The sequence below is a fragment of the Staurois parvus genome, unplaced genomic scaffold (assembly GCF_062004578.1).
Source record: "Staurois parvus isolate SC_StPar_1 unplaced genomic scaffold, SC_StPar_1.0 ptg000021l, whole genome shotgun sequence".
Classification (NCBI taxonomy): Eukaryota; Metazoa; Chordata; class Amphibia; order Anura; family Ranidae; genus Staurois; species Staurois parvus.
Genome location: NW_028317817.1, coordinates 16,133,364 through 16,151,611, shown reverse-complemented (window position 1 = coordinate 16,151,611; position 18,248 = coordinate 16,133,364). Strand labels below are relative to the sequence as shown.

The following is an 18,248-nucleotide window of genomic DNA, read 5'->3' as shown; positions in this document are numbered from 1 at the left end:
ATCCCAATAAGTGTATATTGATTGCTTTGTGTGAAAGTTATAGTGTCTACAAACTATGGTATAGATACTGCAATTTACGCCATTTTTTTGCTGTACAGCGCTGCGCTAGTTTAACGGACAATTGCGCGGTCATGCAAGGCGGTACATAAATTAAATTTACATCCTTTTTTTCCCACAAATTGAGCTTTCTTTCGGTGGTATTTGATCACCTGTGTGGTTTTTATTTTTTGCGCTATAAAAAAAAAGGCTGACAATTTTGAGGAAACAAAACAATATTTTGGACTTTTTGCTATAAAACATGTCCAGTAAAAAAAAATTTTAAAAATCAAATTTAGTCATAAATTTCTGCCAAAATGCATTCTGCGACATGTCTTTGCTAAAAAAAAAAAAAAAAAAACCAATACATGTAAATTAATTGGTTTACGTGAAAGTTATAGCGTATACAAATGGCGGGAAAGATACTGGGATTTTTAGTTTTTTTTTATACTAATAATGGTGGCGATCAGTGACTTATGGCAGCGATCAGCGACTTATGGCGGGACTGCGGACATTCTGACATTGGGGGGTACTGACTTAGGGTCACTGACATCCCCAGTGACACCAATACAGTGATCAGTGCAAAAAAAAAAACACTGACACTGTACTAATGGCGCTGGGGAGGAAGGGGTTAAGTTTATTTTTCAGGGAAAGGGTTAACTGTGTGAGGGGAATGTTTTACTAGGGGGCCGGGGTGTGTACTGCAGGGAACACCGCTGATCGGGAGAAACTCTTCTGTCCTGATCAGCGTGTCCTGGAGCTGTCAGGGAACTGACAGAAAGCACAGCTACTGCAGCTGTGCTCTCTGTCAGCGATTGCCGCCGATCGCCGGGACATAGCCCGTAACAACTGGCTGTGACCCGGTGACTGACATCCGTGGCTGTGATCAGCGGGACAGGTAGGGCGGCGGCGCGCCTCGCGCACGCCCCCTACCTGTTTACAAAACACACGTTTTAAAACGTGCTTTTGCCCAGCCGTATTTATACAGTGGCTGGGCGGCATGTGGTTAAAGGCTCAGGAACCCATTGCAGGTGTTCTGGTTTAATTAGCTGATTAGAGTGGGACACTTTGAGCCTAGAATATTGCACCTTTTCACAATATTCTAATTTTCTGAGATTGTGGATTTGGGGTTTTCATGAGCTGTAAGCCATAATCATAACAATTATGACAAATCACGGCTTGAACTATCTTGCTTTGCGTGTAATGAGTCTATCTCTTATATTAGTTTCACCTTTTAAGTTGCATTACTGAAATAAATGAACTTTTGCACGATATTCTAATTTTTCAAGTTTCACCTGTAAGTATAGTTAGTGCGTGAGTGAACTTCCACTGTAACCCCTCAGGGTAGCCAGCAGGCGTGGCAGGGTGTGTCCTTCTCATATTTTATAACCAATCTCACAACGTTGGGAGGTATGCAGTCATTCCAGAGGCTCAGTGTGACCGCCTCCAATGACAGCCCACCATGCCCACGCCTACACACGTAGCACTATTGTGTACACAGGCGAGCCCAGAACTGCACCAGGTTTGTCCCAGCGGCTTCCCGTCTATGCGGTGACGTCACTGAGGTCATGTGATCGGGCCAGAGCGGAGCCATCGGGCAGCCCAGGAAGCTGGCGGAGGAGGGAGAGCCCGGACAGGAAGCTGATCACCTGATATGACTGGCCGGTGACTGGGTGGCCCCGTGTGTCCGGTAATAGCGGGGAGCCGGGGCTGCGCTGTGTGAGGAGGGGGCAGGGAGGAGGAGGCGGCTGATGACATGGAGCTGCGTGTGTTGTTATTTACATGGCGCCGAGCAGACCTCCAGTACTCCTCCGACGCCGGGCATAGAGGATCGGGGGCATAGCTCTGCTTATACTCCGCTCATTGGAAGGACAGGCAGAGTCTGCACCGGGGACTGGGGAGGAGAGTCTGTGATAGCAGGCCTCAGCTCCACCTCTGTACACTTCTCCTAGTGACAGGCAGGGCACTCTGCTCTGATCACACTGTCGGTGCCGGGCTTCACATCACCAGAGGGCCGCACATTACATTCACACACTCTTCATTGTCAGAGACTGCAGACACACAACAGGATATAGTCACAGACAGGATACAAGAGACGGTCAGAGACTGCGGACGGGATACAGGAGACGGTCAGAGACTGCGGACGGGATACAGGAGACGGTCAGAGACTGCGGACGGGATACAGGAGACGGTCAGAGGCTGCGGACGGGATACAGGAGACGGTCAGAGGCTGCGGACGGGATACAGGAGACGGTCAGAGGCTGCGGACGGGATACAGGAGACGGTCAGAGGCTGCGGACGGGATACAGGAGACGGTCAGAGGCTGCGGACGGGATACAGGAGACGGTCAGAGGCTGCGGACGGGATACAGGAGACGGTCAGAGGCTGCGGACGGGATACAGGAGACGGTCAGAGGCTGCGGACGGGATACAGGAGACGGTCAGAGGCTGCGGACGGGATACAGGAGACGGTCAGAGGCTACGGACGGGATACAGGAGACGGTCAGAGGCTGCGGACGGGATACAGGAGACGGTCAGAGGCTGCGGACGGGATACAGGAGACGGTCAGAGGCTGCGGACGGGATACAGGAGACGGTCAGAGGCTGCGGACGGGATACAGGAGACGGTCAGAGGCTGCGGACGGGATACAGGAGACGGTCAGAGGCTGCGGACGGGATACAGGAGACGGTCAGAGGCTGCGGACGGGATACAGGAGACGGTCAGAGGCTGCGGACGGGATACAGGAGACGGTCAGAGGCTGCGGACGGGATACAGGAGACGGTCAGAGGCTGCGGACGGGATACAGGAGACGTTCAGAGGCTGCGGACGGGATACAGGAGACGTTCAGAGGCTGCGGACGGGATACAGGAGACGGTCAGAGGCTGCGGACGGGATACAGGAGACGGTCAGAGGCTGCGGACGGGATACAGGAGACGGTCAGAGGCTGCGGACGGGATACAGGAGACGGTCAGAGGCTGCGGACGGGATACAGGAGACGGTCAGAGGCTGCGGACGGGAGACGGTCAGAGGCTGCGGACGGGAGACGGTCAGAGGCTGCGGACATACCAAAGACGGCGCAAGACTTGAGGACGTTATGCAAGAGATGGTCAGAGACTGACCATGCCATAGGACTTGTAGGGGATTGGAGAAATGTTTCAGTAGACTGTCCTAAACTGGAGACACATTACACGAGGCTGCTGAACATCACTACTATACCAGAGAACAGAAGTATAGATTAGTATCTGCAGGGGCCCCAAGGACCGAATAAAAAGGGCCAAAATGGCCCCCGGGCACAGGTTGGGCATCAGCGCTCTATGTCCTATTAGACAGACCCTGGGAGTATCCATTATCCCACAAGGGACATGCTGGGCTTTTTTTTTAAGATGAGGGAACTATAGACACATATAGGTCCATATCTGATGGCTACCAATGGCTTTCTCTGGACTTCATCAACACACGGATTTATTCTCAATCCAAAAAGATGACTCTGATGAGGAGACCTGATCTAAGATGCGCTTAATGGCACTTATTCACACCAGCTGGGGTGCATTGTGATGCATATTTAAAGTTACGAAATTACACTCTTTACCGGTTTTTTTTAACCACTTGCCAACCACCAACAGAAATTTTCCTGCTGGCGGACAGCTTTCCCATTCTCCACAACATACCAATACGTCGTGGTGCTCATGCAGTCTGTAACCACTATGTCCAGCAGGCAGAGCGGATTGTGGTGCTCGGTATCAGGCTGCTATGAGCAGCCCAGATGTCACGTGATCAATGTGCGATCATGTGTCACGTAGTAAACAATAGTCATGAATGGAATCCATTCATGAGATCATTGTTTACTGTGTTTGATCTGTGATTGGTTTTTAGTGATCACATGGTACCTGGGCCAATCAAGTCATCAAAATAGAAATCAATGAGTCACGCATAAAAGGCAAACATTTCATACGATTGCTGTTACAGTGATCATCACTGTAACAAGCAATCGCAATGCAGGGAAAAAAAAATCCCTGATAACACCCCCTGAGTAGTACATGTAGTATGGTGACATTGAACTACTCTCATGATAGTATGTTAAATAAAAAAAAAAAAAAAAAAAAAAAAAAGTTAAATGGAATAATAAAAATTACTTTGTTTTTTTAATACATATAACTTACCTGTCACCAGTCCATACGATGACAATGTACTGCACTTGTGACCATATGTAACAAAACAAAAAATTCTTAATTTTCCCAAAAATTGTGACAAAAAAGTACAACTTCAAAAAAACCTTGGTATGCCTCTTACTGAATACCTTGAACTGTCTGCTTTTCAAAAAGTGGTCATTTGGGGGTATTTGTACTGTCCTGGCATTTTAGGGCCTCAAGAAATGAGGCCGTCAGTACATCTGGACTGATCAATTTTCAAATATAGATACCATGCTATGTAGACTATATAACTTTCACACAGACTAAATAATATACATTGACTTGGGTTATGTTTTAATGCAGCAGAATACATTTTGGGCCAAATTTATGAAAAAAGATTTGTTTGCAAAATTTTATAACAAACTAAGAAAGTATTTATTGTCCAAAAGTTCTTTTTTTTTTTTTTTATAGCAAAATGTAAATAAAATCCAGTGATGATTAAATGTCACCAGAATACAGATATAGTACATGCTGCAGCAGCTGTTTTGAACCTCTGTACCTCGAATGAACCCTTCAAAACATTTTTAGGTCTTGAGCAGGGGTCTCCAAACTTTTCAAAGGACCATTTTACTGTTGTCCTGCTTTTAGGTGGGGCGGATTTTAGCCAGTGGAGGTAGAAAATGTCTTAGGCCCAGCATCAGTGAGAATATAATATGGCCTCGGGGTTGGTGGTCAGTAGGAGGAGTAGTGTCTCATCACTGGTATTGGTAGGAGAAATAGTATCCCATTTGGTAACAGTGGAGGAGAAATAGTACCCCATCGTTGGTAACAGTGGAAGAGAAATAGTACCCCATCGTTGGTAACAGTGGAAGAGAAATGGTACCCCATCGTTGGTATCAGTGGAAGAGAAATGGTACCCCATCGTTGGTATCAGTGGAAGAGAAATGGTACCCCATCGTTGGTATCAGTGGAAGAGAAATGGTACCCCATCGTTGGTATCAGTGGAAGAGAAATGGTACCCCATCGTTGGTATCAGTGGAAGAGAAATGGTACCCCATCGTTGGTATCAGTGGAAGAGAAATGGTACCCCATCGTTGGTATCAGTGGAAGAGAAATGGTACCCCATCGTTGGTATCAGTGGAAGAGAAATGGTACCCCATCGTTGGTATCAGTGGACGAGAAATGGTACCCCATCGTTGGTATCAGTGGAAGAGAAATGGTGCCCCATTGTGTCAATGGGAGAAATAGTGCTTCAAATCATTGGAAGGAATAGTGTTCCAAGGGCTGGATAAGGACTAGCAAAGGGCTGCATCTGGCCCTTGGGCCTCAGTTTGGGGACCCCTGGTCTAGAGGAACCCCTTCTAAAACCAGTTAATTGGGGATTAGTGGGAAAAGTTTGCCTTGCATTTATGGCTAGGGGTGACGAATACCCCCTACCTTATAGTTAGATAATTTGTGTAATTCTACTCGCTCTTTCAAGTGACATTGGCTTCGGAACTAAACAGGCACCATCAAATGGGAGGTCAACTAGTCACTGCTCAAGGAGCCCCTAGCAACCTCTGGCGCTACCCTGGTTGAGAATGAGTGCAAAGTGGCTCTCAAAAAAAACAAAAGTGGGTTTCAAAATGAGAACAGTGACATAATAGTTCTGTCCCTGTTTGCTTTTCAATGTCTTTTAGTCGGCATTCAACTCATATGGGTGTGTCGGATGCTCATGGTTCTACCCTCTGGCTGCTATGACACTGCTATGTCCCTGCAATTCTTGGTAGAATGCACTGAAATAGGACTTGTAGCATTTGGATGCATTCAGGTTAAACACTGTGATATAAATAGCAATGAACATCTGCATACAACTCTGATCTGCACTATTTTGCAACCCTCAATGAAAACATTTTAGAGTGCTTAATACCTACCACAGTGTATCAATCTGTTCGTACAATAATTTTAGATATATAAAGTAAGCACACCACATTCCAATGTTCCTTTTTGCAACAAAGTTATGTTCAGCATAAAAGCACTATTATACAGGAAGTACATTCTATATCCAAAAATGCATGCACATAGATACAGTGAGCACCATTTATAGCAGCTGATGTTTATAAATATATACTGGAATTCAATACTCAGGATAGTATGATAAGAAAAAGAGCAGAGCCAGACTTTGGTAAAAAAAAAAAAAGAGGAGGAAGAACCCAACATTCCAATCTGTAGAAACCCCATTTCTCAAGTACCTCTTGCCTGACTTACCATATGATCACATGCTGCATATATGCAATGGCTTCCAGGGGAGTAACTGCTAGCAGCAGCCATAGCGTATTCAAGAAGAGTTGCTGGAGCATGTGTTCAGATGGTAAGCTAGATAGGAAGTTTCTTGAGAAACGGGGTTTCTACACCAAGACTTTGGGTTCTTCCTCCTCTCTTACACCAGGGTCTGGCTCTGCTTTATTCCTCATCAATTCTCTTCTGGGTATTGATTTTCTGTATGTGTTTATGAGCATTATCTGCCTAATGACTAATTGGTGCCTGCTTTACCTATGTGTATGCACACTAAAGTAGTTACATATTCTGAGCAGGCATTAAAACTATTTAAAGTAGAACTCCATAATGTTTTCTCCCATGCAATTTGGCTGTGTCCGCACTGCATGGATTAACCGCTTGTTTTGTCCAGGAGCGCACCGAAAGGTTATACTGATCAGCTTGTTTGATCCACTGGAAAATGGCACTTCCCCACATCTAGCAGTTGACTGTTGCTGCCATCCTCACATCCAGAGCTGATCATGCCAGGAACAGTCCATTCACAAGACATGAAGCGTGTACTGCTAGCGTGCGGGGAAGGGACAGGAGCGGCAGAGACCTGTCTTGGGCTCAGAGGATTGGCGAATTGGGTGATTATATCTCCACCCTCCTCACCCCTAGACAAAAATGAGCAGTTAACCCGTGCAGTGCGGGAACATCCCAACTGCATGGGAATTGGTTTTTTTTTTTTTTTTTTTTCCTGGAATTCTTCAAGAGAATTACAGGTTTACTTTTACTGGCCCATACAAATTATTTCCATGTCAGAGCTGTCTGTCTGCTGGGGCGGCTCTGTTTCCACCATCAATAAAAGCAACCTTCCCTTACTGTTACAGACTATAGTGAGAGTCAGTCTTGGTGTATTAAAAGCCTTGAGGAGAAGGCATCTATCTGTATCCATGAATACAATGCTTCTTCTGATTGCACAAGGTGGAAAGGCAGTTGGGTGGATGACCATCATGATCTCCAAAGTGTGGTTTTGCTTTAAATACACTTTACGTTTTCAATACCATAGACAACAAATAGCTTGTTTAAATCATGGTAGTAATTTTAAGTCTCTATTTTATTTTACCACTTGCTGACTGAGCTTTAGCCAAAAGATGGTTATAGCACGGTCGGCTCGTTTTGGGAGGATGTCTGTAGGCTGCCATCCAGAACCACACCTGGGGCGCACAACCGCGTGCTCTGATTGTTGTGTCTTTCGGACACCGCTGATCACAGATTGTGGTAAAGGGCCAATCATAGCGGCCCCTTACCACATGATCAGCTATGTCCAATCACAGCTGATCTCGATGTAAACAAACTTGCCGGTTATCGGCATCCCTTTCCTCACGCTGTCACAGTTTAAAGAGAGACGGTAACCAGCAATTCTGGGATATTGATCATCAGTGCACAATAGTGAAGGAGAGAAATTACCGTATTTTTCACTCCATAAGACGCACCTGACCATATGACATGCCTAGGTTTTAGAGGAGAAAAACAAGAAAAAAAATATTCTGAACCAATGGACTGCAGACATAGCACAGGGGATGGCCCAGAGACTGCGGGGACAGCACAGGGGATGGCCCAGAGACTGCGGGGACAGCACAGGGGATGGCCCAGAGACTGCGGGGACAGCACAGGGGATGGCCCAGAGACTGCGGACCTTTGGGGAGGGAGGGGAGCAGGTACCTAAATTTGACAGTTGTCCTCCCTTTAGTGTGGGCACCCAACTGTGACAGCCGGGTGCCCACTGCGCATGCGTGAGAAGTGCTGCGGTTTGTCAGTGGCCTGGTGTCTTCTGGGATCTGTCGTGTGCCAGAAGATGCTGGACCATTCACAAAGCACAGTGCTTCTCGTGCATGTGCAGTGGGCAGCTGGGTGCTCACACTAAAGATGCCGGCATGGGAAGACTGTACAGCGCTGGACCGAGGAACTGGTAAGGTCCTGCTGCAGAGAAGAGCTGAGCGGCCGGCCCGTTAATCTGACACGGTGGCAGCGGCGGCGGAAATACCGGACTGGTCGCTCCATATGACGCACTGACATTTTCCCCCCTTTTTTGGGGGGAAAAAGTGCATCATATGGAGCGAAAAATACGGTACTTATTTGCAAATTTTGATAGAAACTAAAACCTACTTTCTTTTTTTTTTTTTTTTTTTTCAATTTTCAGTCTTTAGTTTGTTTAGCAAAAAAAAGAAGACAATTATGATTAAATACAACAAAAAAAAGCTCTCTTCTTAAAAAAAAAAAAAAAAAGAAATTGGGTACATTGTTGTATGACTGCGTGATTCAAAGCGCAGCAGCGCTGAAAGCTAAAAATTGGACTGGGCAAGAAGGGGGTGAAAGTGACCTGTATTGAAATTAAACTAAAAGTGAAACTAATTCCAGACTATACAATATTTATGTTGTAAAAAGGTAATAAAAACACTTTTAGGTGTTTTCTTGTCACTTTTAGGAGCGTTGGGCATTTTTTTTATTCCTGCCATGTTATTCTATGTGTCCATGCATAATATGCAAACGTACATATTCGCCAGCACACCACGGATCTCCAGTATGGTCCAAAAAAAGTGTTTATTCCAAAAAGATCACATCATAAAAGAGAGTTCAATGTTTTGGAGCCGCGCAGGACCCCTTTGTTCGGTATGTGATAAGGATATCCTGCGCAGCTCCGAAATGTTGCACTTTCTTTTGTGATGTGATCTTTTTGGACCATATTGAAGATCCGTGGTTTGCTTACGATGTTTCCAGTCCCGGCTGGTAGTCACTACAGCACCCTCTATTGATGAGCCATACTTCCAGGAATGTGTGCGAAGGGACTATAGTTATATCCAAGCACAATATGGCTTTTAATGGCAGGGGCGTTTTAGAGGCAGTAAACAAACTCTGGCCAGTGCGTTCTGGAGTAGTGGCGTTTTAGCAGAAAAAATGCTTGACATGCTCAAGCCCAGGTGCTTGACGTGGGTAAACGCGGTACACGCTTCACAAGCATCAAAGGGTTTTTTTTTTTTTGGGGGGGGCTAAAACACTGCTGCCAGGAGGAGGCTTTTAGGGGAGTTTAAAAAAAAAAAAAGTCAGTGTGCAAGAGTAAAACAAGTCCCCGTTCACCTCTAACTATAAGGATTTAGGAGAAATCCAGCTTCAGAGACAATTAAATCGCAGCTCCATTCCCACTCACTTTCTATGGAGGCAGAATCTTGGCAGCCTGCCTGCCTTCTAATGTAAATAAACATCAGACGCTTGTAGACTGCTGGAAATTGTCTGAAACCTGATTTCAGACTGTTTTAATCTTTGAGAATAAGGCCTCATGCACACAGGGCGTTTTTGCAGCCATGTTTAGTGGTGTCAGGCCTTTTTTTTTTTTTTTTTTTTTTTTTTTTTTTTGTTACTGCTTCTGTACTGCCCTTCATATTAAATGCTACACAGTACAGAGAGGTCAGGAATGGCTTGTTTCTAACTCCTGAAAAGTTAGATAGACTTTTTTAAAAACTTTGTCCATTACCTGGGCACAGTTGCACATTTATTTTATTTTTAATTTATAGCACTGTCAATTTGCGCAGCGCTTTACATATATATTGTACATTCACTTCAGTCCCTAACCCTCAAGGGGCGTAACTTACATTCTAAGATCCCTAACTTACATTCATACATACACATACTAGACAGGATCCAATTAACCGAACAGCATGTCTTTGGAGTGTGGGAAGAAATCGGAGTACCCAGAGGAAACCCACGCAGGCACAGGGAGAACATGCAAACTTCAGGCAGGTGGTGCCGTGGTTGGGATTCGAACCAATGACTTTAGCACTGCCAGGCATTAGCACAATTCATATTGTGCTAATGCTGCAGCAAAGCGACGACTATGTCACTGCTTGATAAAACTTTATTCAGCTACAGACAGTGAGCAGCAGGTCCCCGCCAAGGGACTACTACAATCTGACACCTCTTAGATTATCTAACATTGTTTTATTGCTGTTACAAACTGAAGGTCATCGTTGCTCAAGTATCTTATGTTCGATTTATAGCAGGGATGGACAAATTATAATGGAATTCAGGAGCCAGTCTCTTCAATCCAGGAGGCAGCAGGAATTTTTTAGGTACCAGCTCCATTGACAACTAGGGAAAACCTCAAACGTTAGGAGCCAGCATTGGCTACCTGGCTCCTGGGATTTGTCAAGCCCTGACCCTGCAATAAGTGTGTATTGTAATGCACCCTGCGATTTGTCGTCCAGCTTGCTATTGATCTTTGTTCTTGCGTATTCATTCGATTTTTTTTTATTTATTTTTTTTCCCCTTGGAAAGGGACAGATATATAGACTGAGGACATTTTAAGCTGAATTCACATATATCCCTGTGCTACAGTTGTCATGAGCAGACCCTATAATACACATTTAGGTGTCAACAGTGAATGTCTGTCCATTTCACAGATGTGAACAATCACTATATGAAACAATGGCTAACCTATGTACATGCATTGAGATGCATTAAAAATACATACTGTAAGTGTGAATGGGCCTTGAAAGAATAGGATTGTTTTTTAAATTGTTACTAAACCCAGGACCCTGCATTCCCTATATCTGGTCTCCCACAGTGCACACAACTTGGAAATGCAATTTTTTAGTAATTATAAACTGCTAAATACCTTTTTTCATAAGCAGTTAGAGCAGTCTTGTGGCTTCTATCAGTGTCCTGCAGAGCACTGGTTACAGCTTGTAGGAAGAGTGTTTTCATTTTCCTGTAGGAGGATGCAGGATCCCTGACCTCTGTCTTGAGAGTGCTGATTGACCCTGTACTGATGACATGCACTCTCCCAAGAAAAAAAAAAACTCTAGCAGTACACACCAAACTGAGCTTGTCCAGAGTGCCCCTGAGGTTGTGTTCTATCGGGATATTTAGGCGACCCTGGAAGAAGGGGTCGATCAGAGAAGACAGGATCAAACATCCTTTTTACAGTGTGGAGAATTAACCCCTTAGGTTCCACAGTGAGTATAACAAGCATGCTTTACTGCATATACAGACTGATTTTACTGTTGTGGGTTTAGTAACACTTTAACTGCGGAGTTTAGGTAAAAATACTGTAAGTTACTGTTAGGCTACGTTCACACTAGCCTTGTGTGCAGGCGGCAGAGAGGCGTTTGGGAAGCGTTTTTACCGCTTCCCAAACGCCTCTGCCAATTCTGCACATTACAGCACATGGTGCTGTTCTAACGGGAGCGTTTGCGTCGCGTTGCGTCGCGGCAAAACGGATGCCTCTGGACGAGTCAGGAGGCTTTGAAGCCTCCTATTCTCGTCTATGGTGCCGCTCCGCAAACGCTCGGCCGGCGTTTGCGACGCGGTTGCGGGGAGTTTGCGGAGCGGTAACACCACTCAAACTGCATTATAGGCGTTTGTGGGGCGTTATTAACGCTCGGCAAACACCTAGCAACCGCCGCTAAACCGCGCATGCGGCGTTTGCGGAGCGTTTGCCGAGCGTTAAAAAAAGCTTCGCAAACGCCGGACCAACGCTTGCCAAACGCTATAGGGGCGTTTGGCAAGCGTTGGCAAAACAGCCTAGTGTGAACGAGCCCTTAGTACCTCTGTTGCAATTTTGTTCTCTTTTCTTAATATTTACATCTAAAACATGGGTGGAAACTAGCTTATTTGCTTTATCTGAAGCAACATTTTCCATACACTGTGTATTTACCTGGTTAGTTCTTCCGTGTGTGAGAAGTTCTTACTGTTTATACTGAGGCAATGAGCAAGATACTTCTATTGAGGAGGCCAAGGGAGGTGTTTGGCTGTGTGTGCCGAGTTTAAAAGCACTCTTGTTAAGCAGTGCGTATGGAGAACTATGAATGTGAATATGGAAAAAAAAAAAGCGTCGGGAAGAAACACCATATGATAGACCTGTTCTATATTTGGACTGTTCGTTATTGGATCTTCTGTCTCCATGTAATTAACTGCCTATATGAGGTGACAACTTAATTCACGGAATGGACTGTAAAAAAAAAATAAATGAGAAGCTTGCTTACCTATACAAGAGCGGTTGTTACCACCTTCAAAGTAGTCTCCTTGTGAAGCAACGCACTTTTCTAGATGACTGTGCCACTGCCAGAAACATTCCTGGAATTTGTTTTCCAGAGCGCTGCGGAATATCTTTGTCACAGTGCACAGGATGTCTGGTGTGTCAACAATTCTGTGTCCTTTTTAAGGCATGTTTTGAATTTGGAAACAGCCAGAATCGTCGTGGACATCTTCGATATTGGGGCAAATCAACATTCATTTTCAGCCACGGTGACAAGATAATTCGAAGGCAGAGGATGGAAAATGTTTCTTGGAACAAATTAATTTCTAACTGGATGTGTGGTTTTTGGTCGGGAAATTGCATTCATTCCAAAATTGAATGGTACAAACAAAACGATTTGAAGAACTTTCGAATGACATTTGTTCAGTCATCGTTATTCTGACTTCCTTTTATTCCTTTATTGTGCTACTTTTATACATTATCAGCGAAGAAGACGACTTTGTAGCAAGTTAGTAATATTTGAATTTGTAATTTTAAAGCAGTAGTAAACCGCAAAATAAAATCTTCTCCCTGCAAGTTAAGAGCACAATGTGCTAGTTTGCATCACATACTAACACATGAAAGACTTATCTGAAAACGAGGCCCTCCAGCAGATCGCTGACACAGCTCCCCGAGGCTTTCATCTTCACCCAGTCTTCCTTCCTGGATTGCGAGCTGAGGCCGAGCCGCAATGTCGTCTTTCCATGCATGCGCAAGAGAGTTTCGGCTGCGTCATGGCTCTCTCAATGGACAGCATGCCGTCCATTGAGAGCACAGTGTGCATGCGCCGGCGACTTCACCGGTGCTTCTACAGTAAATGTCTCCTAAACTTTGCATTTAGGAGATATTTACAGTACCTACAGGTAAGCCTTATTAACCGCCTCCTTCCCGCCACATAAGGAAATGTCGGGCGTAAGGCGGTTCTATCGTTCTGGGAGGACGTCCTATCGCATCCTCCCACTGTAACCACGCATACGCGCAGTCGGTGGTGCACTGTGTTCCTGGGACACGGCGGATCACTGATCAACGGAAAGAGCCGATCACACCTGCTCTGTCATGATCAGCTGTGTCCAATCACAGCTGATCGCATGTAAATAAGGAAATGCCGGTTATCGGCATTCCTCTCCTCACAAGCTGTCACGTTGACAGAGAGTTGAAAGAGAGTTTCGGCTGCGTCATGGCTCTCTCAATGGACAGCATGCCGTCCATTGAGAGCACAGTGTGCATGCGCCGGCGACTTCACCGGTGCTTCTACAGTAAATGTCTCCTAAACTTTGCATTTAGGAGATATTTACAGTACCTACAGGTAAGCCTTATTAACCGCCTCCTTCCCGCCACATAAGGAAATGTCGGGCGTAAGGCGGTTCTATCGTTCTGGGAGGACGTCCTATCGCATCCTCCCACTGTAACCACGCATACGCGCAGTCGGTGGTGCACTGTGTTCCTGGGACACGGCGGATCACTGATCAACGGAAAGAGCCGATCACACCTGCTCTGTCATGATCAGCTGTGTCCAATCACAGCTGATCGCATGTAAATAAGGAAATGCCGGTTATCGGCATTCCTCTCCTCACAAGCTGTCACGTTGACAGCTCGTGAGGAGAGGAGAGCTGATAATCGGCATTACTCAGAGGGGACATGTACACTGATGATCAGTGTAGCCTTATCAGTGCCACCTGCCAGTGCCCATCTGAGCTGCCTTACAGTGTGAGTCAGTGCCGCCTATCAGTGCCTCCTATCAGTGCCATATATGAGTGATGCCTGTCAATGCCCATCACTGCAGCCTCATTAGCTCATATCAGTGAAGGAGAAAAATCACTTATTTACAAAATTTTATACCCAACACTAAGAAAATACTTTTTTTTTCCAAATTTTCAGTTGTTTTTGGTTTGTTTAGCAAAAAATAAATAACCCAGAGGTGATTAAATGCCACCAAAAGAAAGCGCTGTCTCAAAAAAATGATAAAAATTTCATATGAGTACAATGTTGCTTGACCGTGCAATTGTCATTCAAAGTGCGACAGCACTGAAAATTGGCCTGGGCAGGAAGAGGGTATAAGTGCCCTGTAGGCAAGTGGTTAAAGGCTTACCTGTAGGTAAAAGATACAAAATTGGGTTTACGCTACACTTTATTCATCTTTAAGGTAGGTATATGATTGATATGACAATCCTATAACCATATAGGTTTTATCAGTGCAACTCTGATACATTCGCATCTTTAATTACAGCCAAGCACATTCAATCATATCTGCCAACTATAAAATTGGGAGGGGGGAGGAGACCAGTCATTGGCAAGTAATGGGCAATGAGGCCGTGAAACCTTTGGACAATATTCACCCCATGCACATTCAGCCTTATATTTTGTTCATGTTCCATTCTGTTGTTGGCTCATTACTTTATATACTTGCTTGTTGGCACTATGAAATTCTTTTCAGCAGTATCAGCACAGATTTCAGAAATGTTATTCTTTCAAGTATGGGATTTATGAACACATTCAGAACCTCCTTGTTTTACAGACTATTCCAACTTGTTTTAGATTAAAATGTATTTTGACAAATGCTATTAAGAACAAAGACCTGCAGGTTCCAGTGTTATGCTTCACTGAAGATGGCAAATATCATTCTCAGCCTTTTGTGAGTTGGGCAGGACAATAGAGAAATCATTGTAATTACTATTACTGTTGTGGAAGTGTAGAGCGATTTTAAATTTGTATTTTTCGGGGCACTCTTAGAAGTATTAATACAGGACTTTTCAAAAGCCACAGAGATTATATGCATTTTTTTAATTGTTAAGTTACTTCCTTAATTGGAGGTAGACAAATTTCTATAGCCCACAGGTGTCAAACTTGCGGCCCTCCAGCTGTTGCCAAACTACAAGTCTGAGGCATTGCAAGATTGACAGTCACAAGCAAGAGGCATGATGGGACTTGTAGTTTTGCAACAGCTGGAGGGCCGCCAGTTTGACACCCCTGCATAGCCCAACGGATAGGATAATCTAGTAATAGCAATTCTGAGGTGCCAAGCTAATGTGCTCCTGTTGACATCAGTAGAACAGACTCCTAAAGGTTAGATGGCAACTGTACATTTTGTAAACACATTGGCTGCCTGCCTACTTTCTGTCTGTTTTAACACTCTCAGGACGCAATTTCTAGTCGCCCTGGTGCCTGAGATTTGTCGAGCCCTGGTAATCCTTTGTTCATTAAAAATCAGCCATTGAGTCGATCATACACCTGTTAGTTTTGTTGGACAAACTCCTTTTAAAGTGAAAGTCAAAATCTAACTAAGCTTGCATCTACTCCCACCCTCATTCTAAACCTATTCCATCTACCCTGTAAAGGAAAGATGTCCATACACCTATTCTGAAGGCGTTCCAGTCTGGTTAGGTGATCAGCTCCTAGTGGCCGGCTTCAGTTTTTAGAGGAGGGACAGCCGACAACGGATGCCCCATAGTAAGCCTTATAGGTAATGTCATCACACAGGCTCTGCAGCCGTTGTTGACAATTTCTCCTCTTCACTGAAGCCGGTGCTGGAGTGATCATGTGAGCGGACTGGAGCAATTTCAGAATAGGCAAGTATAGACCTCTTTCGTTTTACAGACCAGACAGAATAGGCTGAGAATGGGTGTGGGAGTAGATTTGGGCTTAGTTAGTAGATTTAAAGAGGAAAGCAAGACAAAACCTAACAATTAGGTGGTGCAAAGGCCTGGCTAATTGCATACAGATTGAATGGATTGTTAAGGTAAACTCTCATGTTACAAAGTGTGTTTTTTTGTTTTTTTGTTTTTTTTTTTTTTTTATAAATCTGAAGTTGTACAATCCTATTGTAACCTGTATGGTGAGCTCAAAATTTATACTTCTAGTTTTATTTATCCACTTGAGTTCTGGAAGCTTTTACCCCCTTCATGACCAGGCCATTTTTTGCTTTTTGGCACTGTGCTACTTTAACTGGCAATTGCTAGGTCATGCAACACAAGTGAAATGTACACTCGCCGACCACTCTTTTACGTACACCTTGCTAGTACTGGGTTGGACCCCTTTTGCCTTCAGAACTGCCTTAATTCTTTGTGGCATAGATTCAACAAGGTTTTGGAAACATTCCTCAGATTTTGGTCCATATTGATATTATAGCATCACGCAGTTGCTGCAGATTTGTCGTCTGCACACCCATGATGCAAATCTCCGGTTCCACCACATCCCAAAGGTGCTCTGGTGACTGTGGAGGCCATTGGAGTACAGTGAACTCATTGTCATGTTCAAGAAACCAATTTGAGATGATTTGAGCTTTGTGACATGGTGCATTTTCCTGCTGGAAGTAGCCATCAGAAGATGGGCACACTGTACCCATAAAGGGACGGATATGGTCAGGTAGGCCGTGGCATTTAAACAATGCTCAATTAGTACCAAGCAGCCCAAAGTGTGCCATGAAGATATCCTCCACAACATTACACTACCACCACCAGCCTGAGCCACTGATACAAAGTAGGATGGATCCATGCTTTCATGTTTACACTGAATTCTGACCCTACCATCTGAATGTTGCAGCTGAAATTGAGATTCATCAGACCAGGCAACATTTTTTCCAATCTTCTATTGTCCAATTTTGGTGAGCCTGTGCGAATTGTAGCCTCCGTTTCCTGTTCTTAGCTGACAGGAGTGGTGCCTGGTGTGGTCCATCTGCTTCAAGGTTCGACATGTGTTTTCAGAGAAGGTATTCTGCATACTTTGGTTGTAACGAGTGGTTAGTTGAGTTACTGTTGCCTTTCTATCATCTTGAACCAGTCTGCCCATTCTCCTCTGGACTCTGACATCAACAGCCAAACAAACCACACAGCTGCTGCTAGATATTTTCTCTTTTTCAGACCATTCTCTGTAAATCCTAGAGATGGTTGTGCATGAAAATTTCAGTAGATCTGAGTACAGGCAGTCCCCGAGTTAAGTACATTCGGCTTACGTAATACTCATACTTACGTACACTTCCCTCGGGACCGGAAGTCAAGCTGTCAGCATTCTTGTGCAGCAAGCTGATAAGAGACTAGCTGATAAGAGACATCAGAGAGACATAAGAGACAGAGACATCCATTGCTCGTTACTTGTGGGGCTAGCAGTGTCTGCCCACTATCTCCAAAGTGATTTAAGACTGTCTGTCTGCACCTCCGGGGAGAGGAAAGGAGAGGCTGTCAGGCTGCTCACTGAAGTGATCCTCCGTCTGTGCAGGGGGGAGGGGGCAGCGTGTGCTGTGTAAAGGAGAGCAGAGTTCTCTCATACAGTACATTACAGTACAGTGTATTTTTACCCTGCAATAATGCCTCCAAAGCAAAAAGCTGATGCAAGTGCTGGCACAGCAAAGAAAAGAAAAACAATCTCCTTGGAAGATAAAGTAGAAATAATAAAGAGATCAGAGAGTGGTGAAAAATCATCATCCATTTGCAAAGCATATGGTTATGCTCCGTCAACAATTTCAACAATTTTAAAAGATAAGAGTAGAATAATGGAGCATGTAAAATGTAAAACATAAAAGTTAAATATGTTAAGGCAAACATGTGTCCAAGCTGCAGTTCTTATGCAAAACACCAGTTTAGAGCCTCTTGAGGTTTTACTGCTTTCTGTAACCTTATTACAAAAACGTAATCTAATATCCTGTCGTTTGGTTAGTAGTTAGTGCTTATAAAAGTGCCTGATTCAACTTATGAACAAATTCGACTTATGAACAAACCTACAGTCCCTATCTTGTACGTAACCCGGGGACTGCCTGTATTTCAAAAACTGCTGACCAGC

At 44.5% G+C, this 18,248-nt stretch overlaps 1 protein-coding gene across 1 annotated transcript in view; it reads left to right on the top strand.

Moving 5' to 3' along the window:
• Positions 1 to 1,567: 1,567 nt before the first annotated feature.
• RAB5A (RAB5A, member RAS oncogene family) overlaps positions 1,568 to 18,248 on the top strand; it is a 74,071-nt gene continuing 57,390 nt past the window's right edge. The window contains exon 1 of the mRNA XM_089691107.1: positions 1,568 to 1,726. The gene's annotated coding sequence lies outside the window, so the exon portion shown is untranslated. The remainder of the gene's footprint in view (positions 1,727 to 18,248) is intronic.